The 10,146-nt window shown below is 39.5% G+C and overlaps 1 long non-coding RNA gene across 1 annotated transcript; it reads right to left on the minus strand.

The window, feature by feature from the left end:
- Positions 1-5,234: 5,234 nt before the first annotated feature.
- LOC122558969 (uncharacterized) lies at positions 5,235-9,679 on the minus strand. The gene is made up of 3 exons (XR_006314287.2): positions 9,231-9,679; positions 6,529-6,571; positions 5,235-5,510 (listed from the first exon to the last, which is right to left on the minus strand). It is a non-coding gene; the product is annotated as an uncharacterized LOC122558969 (long non-coding RNA).
- Between the last annotated feature and the right edge of the window lie 467 nt (positions 9,680-10,146).

Genomic DNA, 10,146 nt, shown 5'->3' on the forward strand with positions numbered 1-10,146 from the left:
TCTGACAAGCTTCCCATCCTAGAAAACAAACTATCAAGGTAACATTTAACAGCTTCTAATTCAATTAGAATAAAAATCATCAGTCTATGATGAACTTGCACTGAGGGAGTAAGTCACCATACTCTTACCAGACGATAAACAGCTCTTTCATTACAGAAAGAACTGGTGGTAGTTTAACCTGAGGGTAACCATGGAAGAGGTTGAGGAGAGTCTTTTATGGTAACCCCAACTGGTGCAGGAATTGAACCCTTGCTATTAGCATCATGCTGCATCATAAACCACCTATCGAGCTAACTGACCCCCTTACCAACCTTCTCTAGCCCCTAGAAGAAATTGAAGTATTTTCTAGAATGGTGCCTACATCATCCAGTGCATCAGCCTTCCTACTATGAAACATTGAGATTTTTCCCTTATAAAAAATTGTTGATATGACTTCAAAAGCTCCTGAGAGAGAACCTAATGCTGTCTAAACAGTGGCACAGATTTTCTTATTAGAATAATTGTGAGGCTAACTCTGCCACCAATACACATGCAGAAAAGATATTGCAAATTAAGGTATGGATCATTTGTGTGGTTAAATTCAAATACCCAAGTATTTAGTCAAGTTTTACTAAGGCCCAATAGCTTCTGGAAAACAGTGCTTTGCTGCTGGCCTCACAATTGAAATACACTGAACAGCATTGCTTTCCTTGAGCAACTGACACAAACTAAACTTACCACTGAATATTGAGTTTCATCTATTCCAGTCAAAGCATTTTTTTAAATCAACGTTATAAATTTTATTTACAGCAAACTTCTTTGCCATTGAAAATTAACCGTTACAAATATGGAGTTTTGTTCCTTCAAGTTTGAATTGATGAGAATGCTTAAAAATGTATAATCGATTATTCTAAATTTAACTTTTTCATCCCTTCTTTTCAATCTAATATCTGACCTAGAACATAGAACATAGAAAAGTACAGCACAGAACAGGCCCTTTGGCCCACGATGTTGTGCTGAGGTTAATCCGAATGTAAAATATAGTAACTTAACCTACGCACCCCTCAACTCACTGCTATCCATGTGCATGTCCAGCAGTTGCTTAAATGTCCCTAATGATTCTGCTTGGCAACGCATTCCATGCATTCACAACTCTGCATAAAGAATCCACCTCTGATGTCTCCTTTATACCTTCCTCCTAATATCTTCAAAAACCTACTCTTCTGTAAATCTTCTGAAACTGAATTCCCACTCTAGAATACTCTCCCATCTCAGTCCTGCACTTGCAATTTTTCTAACCTTTCATCTGATTGACTAAAACATGAGACCTGACTGGTTTCACTTAGTGCCTTGCTAACTCATCCTGTTGTCCTTAGGGAAGGAAATCTGCCATCCTCAACTGGTATGGCCTATATGTGATTACAGAGCCACAGCAATGTGATTGACTCTCAATCTGCCCTCTGAAATCAACTGGCGAGCAACTCAGTTGCAACAATCGCTAAGAAGTATCACAAAGAAATGAAATCAAACAGACCACCTAACATCAAATTAGGTACCGGAGACAACAATGGCAAAACCAGCCCTGAAGAGCCCTCTTTACTAATATCTGGGGGCTAGTATCAAAATTGGAATAGCTATTTCACAAGACTAGTCAAGCAACAGCCTGACATAGTCATACTCATGGAATCATACCTTACAGATAACATCCCAGACACCATCATCACCCTACCTAGATATATCCTGTCCCACTGGCATGACACCAAACAGAGATTGTGACACAGTAGTATACAGTCAGGAAGGAATCATCCTGGGAGTCCTCAACATTGACTGCCTGCTGATTACCTTGTAGGGTCCTCCATCTGATGAACCAGTACTCCTCCATGTTGATCAACACATGGAGGATGCACTGAAGGTGAAAAGTCTGCAAAATATATTCTGGATGGGTGATTTCAAAGTCCTAGTGTGGCTCAGCAGGAATACTACTGATTGAGCTGGTCAGGTCCTAAAGGGCAAAGCTGCTATATTGGGTCTGTGGCAGGTGGTGAGAGAAGAAACAAAAGGGAAAAACACACCTGACCTCATCCTTACCAAATTGCCAATGGCAGGCTGTGCAGTCCTGACAATCAGTCATGAATGGTGGTGGACATTTAAACAACTCACTGGAGGAGGAGGGTCTACACATATCTCCATTCTAAATGATGGAAGAGCCCAACGCATCAGAGCAAAAGGCTGAAGCATTCACTGCAATCTTCATCCAGAGTGGGTGATCCATCTCAAACACCACCAGTGGCATCCCTCCTCACAGTCTTCAACCAATTCAATTCATTCCATATTATATCAAATTTGCACCTGCTACTTGTGGGAAAAGATTTGCTAACCCACAATAGGCCCACAAAAGCAAAATTGGCTACTGCAAAAGGTATGGGCCCTGACAACATTCTGGCAATACTATTTGAAAGCTTGTGCTCCACACCTTGTCGATCTCCTAGCCAAGGTGTTCCAGCAGAGCTACTAGACTAGCATCTACCTGACAATATAGAAAATTACTCAGGTATCTCCTGTGCACAAAAAAAACAGGACAAATTCAAAGCTCCCAATTATATGACATAATACAAGAGCAGAAATAAGTAATTTGGTTCATTGAGTCTGCTCTGCCATTTGATCATGACTGATATGTTTCTCAGCTGCCCGTCAGTTTACTGTTGATCATCAGTAAAGTGATAGGTGTCAAGAACTATTAACAAGCATCCTTTAGCACTAACCTGCTCACTGATGCCCCACTGGGCTCCACAAAGTCTGTTCCTTATTACATCCTTGGTTCAAACATAGACAAAAGAGCTGAGTTCCAGGGGTGAGCTCAGAATGACAGCCCTTGATATCAAGGCCACATTTGACTGAGTGCAGCATCAAAGAGCACTAGCAAAACTGGAATCAATGGGTATCAAAGGCCAAATCCACCACTGGTTGGAGTCATACTTGGCACATAGGAAGATGGCAATCAGTTGTTGGAGGTCAGTCATCTCAGTTCCACAGCACCTGTACAGGAGTTCCTCAGGGTGGTGTCCTAGGACCAACCATTTCCAGCTACTTCAAAGACCTTCCTTCCATCAAAAAATCTGAAGTAGGGACATTTGCTGGTGATTGCACAATGTTCAGCTTCAATCGTGACTCCTCAGATACTGAAGCAGTTCAGGTTCAAATGTAAAAATATCTGAACAATACTCAAGACTTTGACTGACAGGTGGTAAGTACATTTGGACCACACAAATGCCAGGCAATGACTATTTCCAATAACAGACAATCCAACCATCGCCCCTTAACATTCAATAGCATTACCATCACTGAATTCCCAACTATTAGCATCTTGAGGGTTACCATTGACCAGAATCTCAACTGAATTAGCCACATAAACAAAGTGCTTGCAATTTCAGATCAGACACTAGGAAGAGTATTGCAAGTTACTCTCTTCCTGACTCCCCAAAACTGGTCCACCATCAACAAGGTATAAATCATAAGTGTGATGGAATAGTCTGCACTTGCCTGGATGAGTGCAATTCCAACATTAATCAAGAAACTCAACACCATCGGGGACAAAGCAGCCTGCTGGATTGGCACCATATCTACTAACATCCCCACCTTCTTCACCACCAATGCTCATAGGAGCAATGTGTAACATCTACAAGATGTAGAAATTCATAAATGATCATCAGACAACATCTTCCAAGTTCACAACCACTACCATCTAGAAAAAGTACAAGGACAACAGATAGCAGGTTCCCCTCCAAGCCACTCACCATCTTGACTTGGAGATGTCACCATTCCCTCACTGTTGCATAGTCAAAATCCTGGAATTCCCTCTTTAAAGGCATCATGTGTCTACTTACAGGGACTGCAACAGTTCGAGGACCACCACCTTCCCATGGGGAACTAGGGATGCACAATAAATACTGGTTAGCCAAAAATGCCCATGTCCCTCAAGTGAATTTTAAGAACTGTTCATACCTTTAGCAGTTTTCCACAGAGTGAATAAGAACCCTAAATCGCCTGACTGAATTATTAGCTTACAGCAAATGCCCTGCTATTGTAAGCATTGAGTGTGTGTGCTGGAAAAGCACAACAGGTCAGGCAGCATCTCAGAAGCAAGAGAATCAACGTTTCGAGCATAAGCTCTTCAGCAGAAATGTTGTAAACGTTTCCCCACTAGTTTGAGAAAAGGCAAATGTGAGGATGTTAATTTTCATTGATACCTTGTTACAGGTGTAAATAAAGCAATATGGGTAATTATGAAAGGAATATTATAAAATCCAATTTTAATATTGTAATTGAAAATTTGAATTTAAAATATTAGGTTTTAAGCAGCAAATGTAATGGAAGTGAAAGAAAATTTACAGAATCTGCCACAAAGAATCAGGTGTTTTTAAACAAATGCCTCAAAATAATCTTTTTTTTTTCTTTCATTGAATATGGGTATTTGCCAAAGCCAGAGCTCGTTGTCCATATACTGAATGGTTTGGGCCATTTCAGAAAACATTTAAGAATTGATTAGATTGTGTGGCTGGGGTTTATACGTAGACCCAAGGTCAGTAGATTTCCTTCCATAAAGAATATTTCAATAATGATTTCATGGTTATTATTGAGACAGAGGTGATTCTATAATTCCAGATTTATTCCATCAGCTGCCATGGTGGGATTTGAATCAACATCCCAGAGTATTAGCCTGGACCTCTGGGTTTCTAGACTAATGAACAATACAAATAGACCACTATACCCCCAGAATTCTCATCTGAAAGGCATTTTGTTTCAAGATCTTTTACATTTTAACCCCAAATTACTTACAAATAAGTCCTCCAGAAAAAAAATTCAGAGCTTCTACATTTCAGTAGAAATGGTCTATGATCAATGAACATAAGGAAAAATTCAAGCTGCATAATGTCCTCTCTAATTTTCAAGATTCCTAGGTAGTACTGTATAAACAATTCTAATCAGCTAAAACCCAACCAATTAATAAATATCACATTGAAAATCAATCTCATGACTTTCTATTCCAGGAAGCAAACTACTCAATAACGTCCATTTAAGAAATGAAAAAAGTCAGACCAAGAACTGTTCACATCCAAGACCTAATTTCAGGAACAAAATTCCTTTGGAATTTACATAGAACAGATTTGTTTAGTGTTACGATAGTGTCTAATATTAACTGTGGGAAAGCACGTGCTAAATCAACAGTATCAAAAAACAAAACAAAAAGATGTCAGCATATAATTTATTTTCAACATAAATCTAAGTTCCTGTAATAGTTCCATTGATAATAACCACATAGTTTACAACAGCTGTCACATTAATGTAGCTATTTTAATACAGAACCATCTGCTGATATCAGGTTTTCAAGTAGTGAAATGTATACGCGGGAGTCAACAATGAAGATGCATTGACATCGTGTCTTGTTTAATAATAATATTCTTCTTTATATTTAGTCTTTATGGTGTTTCTCTTCAGAAAATTACTGGCCAGCTTGTTTTCAAAGTAGTAATCTGAAATATAATTCCACTGATTAGTATTGTACAAAATGGATTGCTAACTTTATCTTTCTAAATAGTTTATTTGTATGAACATTTATGGTTAAAAAAACCCATCAGCAGGGTTCTTCAGATGCATAACATAGTTCACAAATACACAGGATATTCCTTCAGAACAATTGGTTGATTGAATCAGTAACTCTCATAACATTTAAGCAGTATGTAGATATTCACTTGTGATGCAATAGCTTTCAGGACTATTGGCCAAGAGCTGCACAAGTGTGATCAGATCTCTGTTGACATGATGGGTCAAACAGGCTCCTTCCACGTTGTAAATGTTTGAGTGCTCATAAGTTCATATCAAAAAATCTGTGCAATAATGTATAGTAACCATCTGAATAAACAAGTTTGATTTTGAAAAATTTTGGTCTACAGCACTACATTTGCAATACTATGCAAAATTCATTTAGTCTGAGAATTTTATATCCAATAAATTTGGAAATAATTTTCTCTATTCCTTTTGACCAGACTTGATTTTACTCTGCTCAGCAAAAGTACTACTGCTTTTAACGAAAGTTCTGATATTTATTTAAAAATTAAAAGGATAAAGTCACCATTCCTACCAGGCCATATGGCTGCTCTCTCATGGCTGGTGGTGGTTTAACTTGAAGGTCACCACACCTCAGGCAAGGGGAAAGAGGTTGAGAAGGACAGGCTTTCATAGTAACCTCAGCCACTGTGTAAATTGAACCCTTGCTATTTGCGTTGCAAACCAGCCATCCTTTCAACTGAGCTGATTGCAGCAAAGACTACCTTTGGCACAGCACCCACTCAATTCCTATGATCCAATGATTTACTCAATGTCAATTCTGGTGACAGCAAGAGTGCTGCAATGAGCCTCAGTATTCTTAATAAGGTGATGAAAAACCACAGGTCTCTACCCTTTTGCTATCCCATTGATTCTACAAATTAAAAATAGCACTACTCAAAAGAATGGCATGATTACTCTCGTGTGGTCAGTTGAATAACTTACCTGCACACAATCCATCATCCAGGAAGAATGGTCAGCTCAGGAACTGTATCCAAAGGCCAGCACATTCATGATAGTCAGGGTAGGAGGGTAGAAGAAAAAAATGCACAATCATTTTTTTAAAAAAAGTCAATTAAAGCTTAAAAAAATGTCAAAGGTCACAACAAAATAGATAGCTTCATACTGAAAGCGATTGATGCACAAGTTAGAATGAAAGTGATCGCTGAGTCGTTTGACGGGCTAGAAATTGACAATGATAGACTGACTACTTTGATTGGTGAAGACAAGTAGCAGATAAAATATAACACAAAGTGTAAAATTACTTTATTTGATAGAATGGTGGCTCAGTGGTTAGGACCGCTGCCTCACAATACCAAGGACCTGGGTTTAATTCCTTTGACTATATGTGGGGAGTTTACACATTCTCCCCATGTCTGCATGGGTTTCCGCCAGGTCCTCCAGTTTCCTCCTACAATTCAAAGATGTGCAGTTTAGGTGAATTGGCCATTCTAAATTGTCCATACTGTTCAGGGATATGTAGGGTAGGTAAAGCTAGAGCAATAGGGTAGAGGAATGAGACTGGGTGGGTTACTCTTCCGAGGGTCAGTGTGGACTTGTTGGTCCAAATGGCCGACCTTCCACACTGTAGGGTTTCTCTGAATTCTAAAGGGGTGCAATAGCAGAAAGATTGGGGATATATGTGCACAAAACATTGATGGTGAGAAAGTAGTTAATAAATCATACTGTATAAATAGGGCTTTATAAATAGAGACATTGTCACATTTGTACTTTAGGTTATGATAAAACTATGCAACACACTGGTTTGGCCTCAACTGATGTCCAATTCTGGGGACCATACTTCAAGACAGATGTAAAGGCATTTAAAGAAGATGCAGAAAAAAATGTGAGAATGGTTTAAAGATGAGGAATTTCAGTTAGAGACAATTTGGACAAGCTGGAACCATTCTTCTTGGAGAAAGATTTGATAAAAGGTGTTCAAAATCATGAGGAGTTTGGTCAGAACAGAAAGACAAATTTTGTCAACTGACAGAAGAATCAAAAACTAGAGGCACCGATTTAACCTGCTCGATTTAAAAAAATATAACAAATGGTTCGGATTTGAAATGTCTTAATGTACAATTCAATTGAGGTCTTCAAAAGCCTTTCGTGAAAAATTTGCAGAATTACCTAGACTTGGTAGGGCAGTGGGACTAGTTGAGCAGTTCTGGTAGAAAACCAGCACAGAAATGACAAGCCAAATGGCCTCTTTCTGGCCTGTAACCATTCTATGGATTCTAATTTCAATACTTAATACAGAGAAACCGCACATCTTCATAGCTGAAACAGACAATTTACTATACTTCAGAAATATCCTCAATTAATATTCTAAAAGTTTCAAGATAATCTTAATTTATATAGACTTAAAATTGATTCAGGTTTTTTTTAGTTAGTTCAGGAAGGTAACGCGTTCTTGTTTTTGACAGCAGAGAAAGCAACTTTCCAGCAGCAATTACATATCATTTGTTGTTTTTATAATACCAAAAAAGAGAATTGAAGTCCAAAGAGATATTCAAAGTGCTTTCCACATTTATGGCAATCCGACTTCAAATAAATTGAGAACACTATTTTTGTTGTTTGCTGATACAGCATTTGAATATTGCTGAAAATTACATTTTGTAAAAGCTTGTCATCTTGTACTCATGAGGAAAATTCACAAGCAGTACTCATGTAAAAGGAAAGCAACATTTACACTGAGAAGCAAAGCAAAAATCTTTGTACTATGTTTTGACAACTTACAGCAGAAACAAATATTCTGTTTTAAGCCACTGACAATGGAAATAACTATGGTTTCAAATAAGATCCATACAACTCACTGATCCACAATCTAAGTGCAAGGTCACCATAAAATTGAACTTGGGAGACCATAGGTTTCATTAGACACTTTTCTATGGTTTTTGTACTGATTAGGTCAGATTTGCAAAGGACCTAACATCACAAATTGCTGGGATCAAGGTGAAATGGTGTCCAATAACTTGTGGCTTCCCATAAATAGGCTTAGATAAGAGAATCTAACAATAATTATTCAACTTTGAAGCATATCCACAATGAAATGTCTGAAGTTGAACACATGCACTGTCACTCCAAGACTGACAAATGACAGCTGCGCAGACTTCACTCTTACTTTAGCATTCCAATTGGGAACCTGTGTCATGTTCAGATGTCAGGCTAAATGCAAAGGAATGCATTTGGTCACTAACCATGCTAATCCACTACCTTATTGATTTCAAAATAATGACAATTGAGACAAAAGCCTTTCAAAACTATTGGCCATTGCTGGCACAAAATATCAAATTACTGCTCTGCTCAGTCACAGGACTTCATTCTTTGTAAATAGAAACGTATAAGTTATGGCATCACAGAATGATACAGGAGACCATTCAACCTTCAAATAGTTCTTTGACAGTTATAAAATCAGTATCACTCTCCAAATCTTTTGCCATTTAGCCTGGCAAAACATTTATTTGGCAAACATGCATCCAATTAGACTTAAGAGTTATTCTTGAATCCAGGAATGAAGGAATTGAATTGGGCAGTTCTTTCTGCATAGATCCTAACACTACTGCCAATTACTTTAAGCCCTCTGTTTAGGGACTCTACTGCCAATGGCTTCAGTTGTTTCTTTATTTACTCAAACAAAATCGTACATCATATTGAGTTGCTCCAATTCTGCTTCTATTAGTTGCAGATGAAGCTGCTGGTAGGAATCACAACGAAGGCAACGACCCACCCCAACTGACAGCTAAGGTGGTGCTGAAGATTTGATATCCCAGGGACTCTAGTTATAGTAGGTCTACAAAAGACTAAACAACCACTCCCCAGACATCCACCCCAGAACAGACTCCCCATCCAAATCCCCAGATTACCTTCTCATCAACCCCACAACAGTGTAGAAGTGACCCTCTCCCCTTTCCACCCTCCAGAGCTCTCAGTCCCTTCACTCAACACAAGCTCATCCTTAAACCCACTCTGTCGCCTCTGCAAACCCTATCCTCTCATTACTCTCTAAGCCCTGCCCCTGCACTCCTCACGACGCCACACAGCTACACGCATCCTGTCTCTCTCTCTCTCTCACTCTGTGCACGCCAACTCTCTATCTCACACTTCTCACCAAATCACCCCCCCCCCCCTTACTCATTGCTCCCCTCTGACACCCTCTCACCCTCCCATCTGATGCAGAAGCAGCGCTTCGAAAGCTGGTCCTTCCAAATAAGCCCACTGGACTATAACCTGGTGTTGTGTGATTTCTAACTTTGTCCACCCCAGTCCAACACCAGCATCTCCACATCATCCCTCTCACTCGTCATTTTCCTACCCCCACTCCACCTGACTGCTATCCTTCTCACCCCCTCCATTTCCCCGTCAACCACCCGTCTCACCCCTAACATTCCCCCTTCAGCAGGAGGCGTGCAACCGCCAAGCTCTGACTATTATGGACTGGCTTGACCCACTACAACACACAGCAACCGTTGATCACCGCGCGCTGACCGCCCACGTGACGCTAGTTCAAACCCTCCTCTTCCCCCGCGCACCAACCGTCACCGCCAGTGGGAAGCCAACGCT

This window comes from Chiloscyllium plagiosum, unplaced genomic scaffold (genome assembly GCF_037043375.1).
Source record: "Chiloscyllium plagiosum isolate Xiang-an unplaced genomic scaffold, Cpla_swu_hap1 HiC_scaffold_14, whole genome shotgun sequence".
NCBI classification, from domain to species: Eukaryota; Metazoa; Chordata; class Chondrichthyes; order Orectolobiformes; family Hemiscylliidae; genus Chiloscyllium; species Chiloscyllium plagiosum.